The sequence below is a fragment of the Anthonomus grandis genome, chromosome 1 (assembly GCF_022605725.1).
Source record: "Anthonomus grandis grandis chromosome 1, icAntGran1.3, whole genome shotgun sequence".
Taxonomy (NCBI): domain Eukaryota; kingdom Metazoa; phylum Arthropoda; class Insecta; order Coleoptera; family Curculionidae; genus Anthonomus; species Anthonomus grandis.
In genome coordinates, this window is record NC_065546.1 from 20171001 (window position 1) to 20183637 (window position 12637).

The window sequence follows — 12637 nt, forward strand, 5'->3', positions numbered from 1 at the left end:
TCGCATTTACACAATACTCGTAATGTTGGAAATTTTAGGATACCTCAACATAGAACAAGTAACTTCCACAAGTCATTTTCGGTTGTCGGAGTTACAATGTGGAATAACTTGCCAAATAATATTAAAGATTTGTCACTTAATAAATTTTACACCAAGGTTAATCAAATTCTTCTCGACTCCCAACGAGATGCCTGAGAGTAGTATGACTAGTAGTAGATACCTAGTAGTATGACTAGTAGTAGATATCTAGTAGTATAAACTGCAAAATCAACTAAGACCAAAAAGAAGCTGGCCTGTTCAATCTTTCTTTTGTGGTTCTCTTTTGTCTATTCTTGTTGCCTTCCGTCGCATGCCAGCCAAATTGCTTTGCCATTTTTTGTTTCTGCCCTTTTTAATTTTACTTTTGTTCTTTTTTAGGTTAATTACGAATTTTTTTTGTGTTTATTTATAATGTTTTCAAGGCCTGTTTCACGCAAATTGCGCTATCGGTTTTATATAATCGCGAAGCAGTTCCTTTTACCAAAAATTGTCAATTTTTTTTTCTCATGTAGCTAATTATATTTAAAGTCGAAATTATACCCATTTGTAATGACGTCATTTTTGTTTATCTTTGTTTAGCATATTCCAAACAGCGGCGACAACAAACTTTTGAAAAAAATTGGTGTCTGATGATTATTCATCTTTTATATACTAGGTTATGTGAAATATCCGTCACTGTCAATCAAAAATATTGGTTTGTCAACTTGTTCTTGAAAGTTATTTCGAAAAGTGTTAGATAATGCCTAAAAAAAGATATAATAGCTATAATGAACAATCGCAGCTGATAATTTTAAATATATTAGCTTTTTTTCAACTGGAAAAGGAACAAGTCCGAAACGGAATTGCACTTCAAATTGAGAATGTGATACAGCGAGCCGCAGATGCAACAAAATTGAGCACAACAACGATCGCAAATATAAAGAAGAATGGGATAAAATCAGATCAGGATTACGCAGCCCTTATATCTTCCAAGCAAAAACCAAAATTACAACATATTTGAAACATAGAATTCGGGACACAATTTATTCTATGTACGCCAGAAAAGAATATCTAATATTGGCAACAATAAGAGAAAAGTTTAGGGAAGAAATTGAATATTTTGAGTTTTCCATTGACTCCTTAAGAAGATGGATCAATAGTATAGGCTTCAAGTGGAAAAAATCAAATAACAGAAAATATTTGATGGACTTGCCAAATATTGTTCATAAAAGAATCAATTTTTTAAGGAAGTATATCAAAAATAGAAATGTAGGTCCGGAAGGTTTTACTCCAGTTTTCATTGACGAGACGTGGATTTTTAGCAAGGAATCATTTCGTAGTAGCTGGCAAGATGACACCACGCACACGGATTCAAGGAAAAACAGTAAAGGTAAAAATTATCTGGTTATCTTTTTAGATTTTTTTTTGAATAAAAACTATTGCCCTTGTAAGGGCCCTCTAACTTCATAATTTCATCTGTTTCATAGTTTTATATAATTTCTCTCTAAGACAATATGAGGGAATTTAACTCCTTACACTACTCGTATGTGCATGGAACATTACTTATTAATTATATTAAATTTATGTTCTGGAAGAATGATTTCTAAAAGAAGAGAATTGAATTATCTTTTATTTTTAAGGTCATCGTTATATCGTGGTCCACGGCGGAACCAAAGATGGCTTCATCAAGGGTGGAAATTTAATATTCAAGAGTGGATTAAAGACGGGAGATTATCATGATAATATGAACAGGAAAAACTTCGAAAACTGGTTTAAAACTCAGCTGGTTCCAAATCTTCCCGCAAAGTCATTTATAATCATGGACAATGCAAGTTACCATTCTGGTTTATTAGAAGAAATCCCGAGAAAATCTTGGACAAAGTAGAGACTGACCGAATGGTTGAAGAAAAAGAATATTGGCTTTCCAGAAAAAGCCATGAAAGATAAAATATGGAGTATTGCACGCAGAAACTGCCCTAGTGAAAAAAAGTACTTCCTTGATGAATATGTTAAACCTTTAGGACACAAAATTGCATTAAACTGGCAATGATATGGTGGCATATCATTGCCAGTTTAATGCAATTGAAATGGTATGGTCGGAATGTAAACGAAAAAATGATCAATATATTTCCAATTTTAAGGGGTCACCTTCAGAAGTTCTGACTACATGGGAAAGGGTAATAAACGAAATTTCTATACATCGTTGGCAAAAATATGTTTTTCATACAGAAAAGGTAATTGAAAAGGCTTGGGAGGCAATACAAGTGTGTGATGCCTATGACATTCTGCCACTTGTTATTACGACTGACGAAGACGACGATGACGAAGACAATATCTCTGATTTCAGTTCTGACTCTGACAATACTGACGAGATTGATTAAGCTTTTTTTGTTGTAGCAAATTTTATTTTATGATCGTCGTTTAAGTATTCAATCATATCGTTGCAATTTCATTAACTTGGTAATGCAATATGGCGTGTTTTTTTTGAGTTTGTATGTTTTATTTTTTGGAATGGTATTTTCATTTTAATGTGTTAACATATTCCTTCAAGCAGCATCTTTTTTCATGAACAAATAAATTAAATTGTCAGTATTTAAAATTTTCCCAGTGACTTAAAATAATTTTATACCATTATTCACAATTTTTGTAAGTTCGGTTTTGTTACGTCTACTGTTCGTGCCGAATTCTACTTTTCAAATATGTTGTAGATTTGGTTTTTGCAGTCTTTTGCTTGGAAAATATATGAGCAGCGTAATCCTGATCTGATTTTATCCCATTCTTCTTTATATTTGCGATCGTTGTTGTGCTCAATTTTGTTGCATCTGCGGCTCGCTGTATCACACTCTCAATTTGAAGTGCAATTCCGTTTCGGAGTTGTTGTTTATGTCCCATATTTATGATTAATTATAATAATATTTGTTAATTGTTAAGTTGGTTAATAATACAATAAATACTACAAGATTTTTTAAAATTTTTTGGGAATGAAAGTATATACACGAATATAAAAATATAATAATATGCTGCTAAAATAAATCATTTGTTAATTTCTGAACGTATAAAAATACATAGCAGACTATTAATTTCTGAAGGCGATGGTAAAGTTTCTAACCTAAGATTGATTCATTGATTGGCAAAAATATCTACGCCATACGTTTTTTCTCACCGTAACTACAAATGGGTATAATTTCGACTCTATAACTATTTTTTTAATAATAAACTTTTTTGACTTTGACATGCACACAAATTATTATAATATAAACCATGAAACATTTAAAAAAACTTGTAAGTTTTAAGACTTTACTTTTTTATTAAAAATAATTTATTAAACCTAAAATATTAACTTAAAATGTTATAACACATTTTCAAACGGTCGTACACCTCATTTCTATAACATTCGCTAATTAATAAATTGGAATTTTATTAAATTCCATTGAAATCGCATTTTAAAACTCTTCGAGATTTGGATAATTCTTATTTATGTAAATTTTATTTTTTAAATGGCTCGACAGAAAAAAATGGTTGGGAAATAGATTAGAAGATCTTGGTGCCCAATTTATTATGTATGGCAGACCAATAAATTAAAACCGCTATTTACATATAATTCGGGATAGCAAGCGTAGTATGCGCCGGGCAACCAGCCATTTGATACCAAACCTCTTGATTTTTTTCCGGCGAGATCATTTAAACTCGTCAAAATTTGTTCCTTAAGTAGTTTTAAATAATAATTGCATTTAACTTTTAATTGAGAACGAATGAATTTGACCCTATTAAAAATTACTTGGAATTTCCTATGTCCCGCCTGGTTGAAAAACGCTCGGACACGTCAATTTTCTTTTATTTTTTTCATGTTTTCAGATTTCTGCAAAGTATACAAGCTGCGTCAAGAAGACTGGTCAGCTGTCAACTTTACTATTTTAAATAGGACACCCTATTTATTAATGCATTTTTGGATTCTATGATAAATTCTAAACATATTTCATGTAAGGTACTTGAGGGGAATAAGGCCTAGCTAAGAAAAAATTGAATAAAGTGAAAGACTGTTATGTTAATATTTAGTTTAATACACCAAAGTGCTTATAAGGTTATATTAATTTTAACAAACTTAAAAAAAATAATCTCTAAAAAAACTAGAAAACTAAAAATAAATATTAAGAAAAATAACGCAAATCGGCCTTATTATCCGATGGAGGTTTAATAAAGCCTATACATAAAAATGGCACAACTCGTTAAGTGGAGGCCTATTTTCTTTGTTGGTATCATCCGGTGCCGGTACGTCTGAGAAAATTGAAGGAGCAAATGCTGTTTCTGGAATTGCCTCGGGATTTAATGGAAACAGACCAGTAGCCTTACAACCGTTTATAATGTTACTATGTGTCATGCATTTAGACCAAACATTTCAAAGTATTATGTTAAAACATGATTTGGTCAGCTTTTTGTTAGGATTCTGATCCAAGAATAATAATACCTCATTATCCCAATGATGCTCAAATGAGCGATATACAGATTTGTCGAGGGGTTGAAGCTCATGTGTTGTATTCGATGGCAAACAGTAGAGATCTATATCAAGTGAGTCTCCAACATCAACAATTGACAAATCAAGATGACAAGCTGCACCATCAAAAACTAAGAGGCACCTTCCTGGACTTTTGTATCAGGCTAAGTGCTTGAGGAATTCTTTAAAAAGTTCGTTAGTCATGTAGCCTTTACTTGATTTTTCCACTAGAGTTCCTGGTGGCAAATTATCATGTAATTCTGGCTTTAGCCTCTTTCCTTTAAAAATAATCATAGGAGGTATTGGTATTCCAAGGCCATCTCATCTCTGAGATGAGCAGGACCAAAGCTGAGCTCCACTCTCGAAACTCCGGACTCACAGAGATGGGCTGGTTTCTGGTCACGGCGGAGGACGAACCCTCAAGAGACTGGCTTTTGAGCTCCTGTCAACCACTGACCGAGGGGGTCACACCTTCACCGCGGTGAAGTCATCCAACGCCCCATGGCCAGTGGAGATAGTCTTCACTCTGAGGACACCGGAGCGGCCAGACTTAGAGTATGTCAGGGAAATCCTTGACATACAGAATAGGGCCTTAAGCGTTCCCAGCTGGTTAACACCTGAGGACGGAAGAAGAGTCTGGAAGGTTCAACCTTCACTTTATGGTGAGCAGGGAGGTTGCTGCTCGACTCGAGGAGGCCAGGTGGACACTCTTCTTCGAACTGGTCACTGTCCGAGCTTTTCGAGTGACCGTTCGAGGAACGCCCACCAGGCCCAGCACCGCAGCCGTAACCTCCAAGCCACCAGAAGGGAAGCCTTAGGCAGGTAAGAGGGCTACCCCTACACTCATGGATGTCCCCCATGGCGCAATTAAGGATAAGTCAAATTAATCTCCAACATAGTCGAGATGCAACTGCCGAATTGGCGAGCATTATGACTGGTAAGGCTGGAGAAATTGTATTAATACAAGAACCTTACTTTTTTCTTATCATGCATTGACTGCTACTGAAATGGTATGCGTTGCTCTACGCTTTTTGGTCACAGGAAGTTTTCAGCAGGTTGTTGGGGACTTTGGAGGCATTTTGGAGGCACACATCAATAGCAAGCCGAAAAATATATATGGTTTTAAAAACAATTGCTCGAATTATGCCAGTGTTTGTAAAAACGCCTAGAACTGAAGCAAAAATTAACAGCATAAGGCAAGAGTTTTTTAATAGTGCTAGGTTTGATACCAAGATGCATTGGTACTTTGGACTGTACTCGCATTAAAATCCAATCTCTCAAAGGGGAAGATGCAGAAAATTATAGAAATCGAAAAGCATTATTTCAAAGCTATCGGTAGTGCAGATCTTAAAATTCAAGGTTATTGTCTGTAGGTGGCCAGGGCCTGCTCACGATTCTAATATATTTAGTCCGAAATGATTTTGAAAATAGGGTGTGTCATGACAATTTTGTTGTAGCAGACGGTGATTATTTTATCGGAAAAGTGGAGGCTATTGTTATAGCTGCAGTGGTTCTTTATAATATTGCTTTATCTATGGAAGATGCGAATCCTCCAAGTATCAATGAAGAACTTGCAGCTGCAATAGAGTTGACCAATAATCTTAATAACAATATTCAACATGTCCCAGGGGGAATCAACAAGTGTTCGTTATACATTAATAAATACATACTTTCAAAAATTGTTGAAAAAGCAACATGTACATACATGTCATATGTCTAGCGAAATAAAACACCAAAATTCAAAAACAAATTTAGGCACTATTTTGTTGAAACACCAAACAAATCTAAGGTGAGTATCTGCGGCAAAGATAAGTGTAGTTATACAGGGTGGCCAGTTTATTGGGCCTATGCCTTTTCTCGGAGCCTATCAGAGACTACAAAAAAGTTAAATACAAAAGTTTTTTGGGGTCTTATTCTAAAATGTTATATTTTACATATACAATGTGTTTATGGATTCTTCCGAAGTTTTTGGATTCTTCCGAAAATTTTTAAATCTATTTTATGTATAATGTTCTATACTTATATTCAAATGTTAACAAGCTACAAACAAAATAAAATTGTCATTTTATCTACCTGCTGTGGCAAAATGATTAAAAGGAGAATAGAAACAATTCCATTTTTCTTTCTTAAGAGCTATCGGATGATGCAAAAGAATTAATGGTTCTGTTCTGGTACCACTCACCATCCGATTAGGGACCCTTATACCCTTGAATTTTGTTTGACAACAGTTGAATTTAGGTATAGAACATGATACATAAAATCTATCTAAGGTATCTTAAGAGAGTGACTCCAAAAAACTAACTTTTTTGTCATAATTTACAGGTTTGGAAAAAGAGCGTAGGCGAGCTTAATAGACGGCTACCCAGTACAGAGTAGTACATCGAGGACGATACAAGTAGATTTTCTGACTTTATAATAAGCCAAAAAAGAACATTTGTATTTAAACTTAAAGGGGTTAACTAGTACATTTAAATAATATAATATAACATATGACAACTAATACAATATATAACAATGCAAAATATATTTTTAGGAAAATATTTTTGTGGCATACTTTTGTTTTTTATGTGGCTATTGCAGACTTTAAATAGAACCTAGTTTAACTTAGCTTGTACTGGAACAACACACGAACCTTTGAACTACGTTCAACGAAAAACTGCAGTTTAGTAAAACTTGAACCGCTGCTTGTACAACCGGGCCTAATTGGTATTTATTTTTCTTAATTTATAAAGGGCGCACTTAATATCGCAATTCTCAATCAATTTTTTACAATCTAAGCATAGCCTTCTTCTGGACTGTATAACCGAAAGTTTACCAAACGCCAAACACCTGATCCGTGACGTCACGTTTTCCCTATTTTGGTTAAAAACCAGTATCTCATTGGTAAATACCAACTAAGAACCATTTACCACACAGAACACAAATATAAACCGATTCCAAGCGATCTATCGGTTTTAACCGCGGTTAAGCCCTTGGTTCACCTTGAACAGTCCCTTTATAACATTACCAATCGTGTCCGCTTGGACGTGTTTGGTTGAAGTAACTTCGTAATTTGTCAGCTGTTACTATCATCATTTTGTTTGTTTTTAAATACCCCAAACGTCAGTAATATTATTTATGTAATTAGTTCTTAAACATAAATATTAAAAAAGAACAATTATTAGCCATAATAAATTTTGTGTCATTTTTAAAAAGGAAATAATTTGTGGTTTGAATTATTTTTTTCCCGCACTTATTTCAATATCTTTGACATTTGACGTTTAGAAAACAGCTCCGGACGTGGGTAATTACTGTTCCAAATTGATGACGTATAAAGGGGCTAATTGGTGACGTCACGTATCTCAAGCGGTTTAACTAAAACCGCTTGGACGTGTTTGGTTAATACCATTTAGGAACGGTAATTACCGATAGACCGCTTGGAATCGGTTATAGCGTCCTCTCGCTTGGCAACGAAAACTGTTGTAATGTCACTAACTTGACAGTTTGACGTGCCTAATTGGACCAATCAAAATGGTAGAAAGGCGTGGCCAAATTAAGGCGGGAAATCAAATTTCATTTTATCTGAGAATCTTACCATTTAATCGTAATATCTAATGCAAACGCCTAATCATAGAGAAAAGGGCCTTTTTGATTAGGTGTTAGCGTTAGCATCAGATATTGATCTGAATTTAAATAAAACTTTTCAACTTTATTTTATATATGTATCTAAATGAGTTAATTTACCGCAATAAATTAACAATAGTGTCACACATCACCAATTGGATAAATGAAAATAAAAACAATGTTTTTCATTAATACAATTTCCCTGAAAAAAAATTACTTATAATGATATACATAATATACAATAATTTATTATAACAGACATTATATAAATTAGAATTAACCTAAAAATGTTTTAAAGTATTTTGTTAGCACCGAACTACCCTAATTTTAAACAGATTAGAAAAGGTTATCAAAATTTTTGTGCTATTTTCTCAACATACATCTAAAGGCATTCCCATTAGGTTAATAATATCATTTTATTTACACATATATTCAATAGAGGATGAATTATCCTTATTTAATATGTACTTGTATCGGTTTTCTAAAGAAAAATTAAACAGATTCTAAAAATTTATTAATAATATTCTATAGCGGAGTATTATCTAAAGAGACAATTTACTTTACTTTAAACTTTTTACTATAAACATATATGATTTTCATAGTATTATATATATTTGTTGGTCTCTTATAATACTAACAACATATCTTAGAACTATAATATTAATAAAAACATAATTCAAGGACAAATGTTTACATAAAATAAAAAGAAATTCATAAAAAAACACAAGCTGTAAGAAAAACATTAATTCTGATCCATTCCGGGTGCTCACTGCTCAGGTCTCTTAGTCTCTATACCTATGTCTCGTCTCAGTGAACACAGGAAGTGGTTTTATATGATACAAGCATGAAATAAAATAAAAAAATAGGCAGTGCAAACCTTATAAATCAATTTACTAAATGATTCATGTGAAAAAAAGACAAAATAAATGTTTAAATAAATATGTATTGTAGTGTAAAGCCAGCAGTATCAGCATTATTAAAGTTTGTGGAGAGAACTGATCAGAAGAAATTCTATAGCTCAAAGTCTTAATAACATTTACATTGCATATCGCTCTACATGTTTCTCTTGTAATGGGAACTGAAGGAAATTAAAAAAAAATTTATTAAAATTATTCTGTTTCTCAGAACCTTTTAAAATATATTTACATCAAGAAAATTTTCAGGAAAATTTTAAATCTAATTTTAAAGAAAAATTTAATTTTAAAATTTAAAGAGAGGCTAGACATCTTGTAATATGTATTTATAATAATCAAGTTAAAAATTAAATACTTGAAAAGTGAAACTTCTTCATTGAAATCAATTGAATTTGATGACTAAAGATTGACAATACAAAAACATAATAGTAATAAATAAAATCAGATTTTCTTACCAGAAGCCTGGAATTGCTTGCTGCAAATCAATTAAAACATTAATCCCAATATTGAAAGAGAACTTTTTTTTTTAGTTAAGCCCTTGGTTGACCTTGAGCAGTCCCTTTATAACATAATCAATCGTGTCCGCTTGGACGTGTTTGGTTGAAGTAACTTGTCAGCTGTCGCTGTCATCATTTTGTTTGTTTGTAATAATACCCCAGACGCCAGTAATGTTATATGTAATTAGTTTCTAAACATAAATATCAAAAAAGAAAACTTATTAGCCATAATAAATTTTGTGTCATCTTTAAAAAGGAAATAATTTTTTGTTTGTTTTTATTTTTCCCGCACTTATTTCAATATTTTTGACATTTGACGTTTAGAAAATAGCTCCGGACGTGGGTAATTACTGTTCCAAATTGATGACGTATAAAGGGCTAATTGGTGACGTCACGTATCTCAACACGGTTATAACTATAACCGCTTGGACATGTTTGGTTAATACCATTTAGGAACGGTAATTACCGATAGACCGCTTGGAATCGGTTTTAAAGTATCAAAAAGAACACGAGTTCTGTTCGACACGTGTCGTCGGTCCGGAATGCGCAGGCCGCGGGAGAAGCTAGGGATGTGCGATACGATACGATTTTCTCGAGTACCGGTATTTTTTCTTCCGATACTCGATATTTTGTACCGGTACTTTAACGTACGGTCCTATCCGTCTGAGTTTTATGCAGTACCTATCGTATCCCGTATCGAAGAATGCTATGAAATAAATTTAATTTCATCAAAAAGATACCACATAAATTAATATGAATGAAGCAGTGAAGCACGGATTTACTCCTGTTTCCTTCTGTCTTTCTGTTTATGTTTATCCGTAGTGTTGGCAGATGCAACCCACAACGCACGCAATTGGTGTTCGACGGTCCATGTGTTGCAGGTTGCAGCTATATGTTCTATGATCTATCGTATCGTATTGACTTTTGTTTTATTGGAGGAGAAGCGAGATGCGAAATCTTGCTGTGTTGAGGGAATTCCGGGATTCCCCAGCATTTATTATTTTCATTCTTTTGGCCATCTGAATCTGAATTATATTTGTGAAGTGAACAGTTTACGTCATAATAATTAAATTATTATTATGCCTCGTTCTAGTGATGTGTGGAAAGTTTTTATCAAAACCAATGCCGGCGGAACCTGCAAATTATGCTTGGCTGAAGTTAAAAGTTCTGAAGGGACCACAAATTTAAGGAAGCATCTTACAAGGCGACATCCAAAGTACAATGACAATGACAATGTGAAAAAAAATCAAATGGCAACTAACAAAAAAGAGGTAGGTAGGTACTTATAAAATTATAGAATAATAGAGAAAGTTCTAAATAATTATTGCTTCCTTTTATTTTTTTATATGAGACTATGACCCCTATGAGATTTTGAGTGGATATGTAAATAATGCTGGGTGTTTTGTTTTTCGGGGACCCGCTTTAATGTAAAGATAAAATAAGTGTTCTGTTTTTCGGTGACCCTTTAATGATGGTGTTTTGTAGGGATGTTTTTAACGATTCCATAATTTTTAGGTTTTAAACTTAGTTTGGGTTAGAATTGCATTTGATATTTCCGGTTTTAGATATGACTTCTTATAATTCAGGAATAATTATTAACTCTTTAGGGCTTATTTTTAGGACAATGTTTTATTAATTTTTAGGTGTTAAAGGTAGAGTTAAGATTAAAGGAGTTACTGTATTACTGGGTGTTTTGTTTTTCGGGGCCCCTTTAATAAGTGTGTTGTATTGAATCATTTTATTTTTTAGGTTTTTCAGTTGGAGTGTGGGTTGGATTTGCAGAATTTAGAGTTAAGGGCTTATGAGGGATGAGGGATGCACTTAATGAATTAATCTTTTTTTTGCATTTGTCAATTTTTTTATTCAACTTTTTACAAACTTTTAAATTACCTACTAGCAATTTGTCAAGACAAAAATCCCTCTTTTTGAGTAAAAAGTTTCGCATGTACACATAATAGAAAATACCTTTTACTTTTAGACATCGAAGAAAAATACCCCTGAAATTTTAGAAAAAAGTTCTTCAGGAACCGTGGCAAGTAACTCTGCAAATCAATACAATGCTAGTATCAGTGACCCTAATACTGCAGATATTGAATCCATTTCATCTACATCAAGTTCATTTTCGCAATTCCAGCCAAGAATATCCGATACTTTTGCTTCAATAAAGTCGTATTCAGGTAATACAATTTATTGTGGTGTAAGTGGAGAAAAATCTGATCGAGTCACTAATGCCATAGTATACATGATAGCGAAGGACAACATGCCTCTTAATACCACTGAAAAAGACGGTTTTAGACATTTGTTAAAAACTATTGCACCACTTTATAAAATACCTAGCAGGAAAATGCTAACGAAACTAATTGATAATAAATATGATATTTTAGCACAAATTGTGAAAAACAGGTTAGAAGGGATTGAAAATTTAACTATTACATCTGATACGACGGACACACTCAACACTAAAAGTTTTTTAGAAATAACTCTTCATTTTTATTATGAAAATAATTTAAATAGTATTACAATTGGTGTTCATGAATTAAATGAGAGTCATACAGGAGAATATATAGGCAACTGTTTAAAAAACATATGTGAGCAGTGGAAAATAGACCTCGAAAAAGTAACTGCTGTTGTCACGGATAATGGAGCCAACATGGTAAAAGCAATTGCAAATATTTTTGGAAGAAGTAAACATTTACCCTGCTTTGCCCACACCCTCGATCTTGTTGCTTCTAAAATAATTGTTGAATCCGACAATATTAAAGTTATCACAAATAAAGTTAAAAATATTGCAACTTTTTTCAAACAAAGCGTAGTGGCTGCTGATAAATTGAGAAAACCTCAACCCCAAGAGGACATTTTAAAATTAGTTCAGTCAGTTCCTACGAGATGGAACTTAGTTTATTATATGCTGGAAAGGTTTTTAAAACTCTCAATTTATGTAGCACCAATATTGCTAGAAAATAGTAAGGGTCCATCTATGATAGACGGACTGGAAATGGAAACAATTAAAGATGTCTTGGAAATTTTAAAGCCAATTGAAGAAGTGTCCAAGGAAATATGTGGGGAGAAGTATCTCACAATATCAAAAATAATTCCGGTTGTTAACTGCTTAA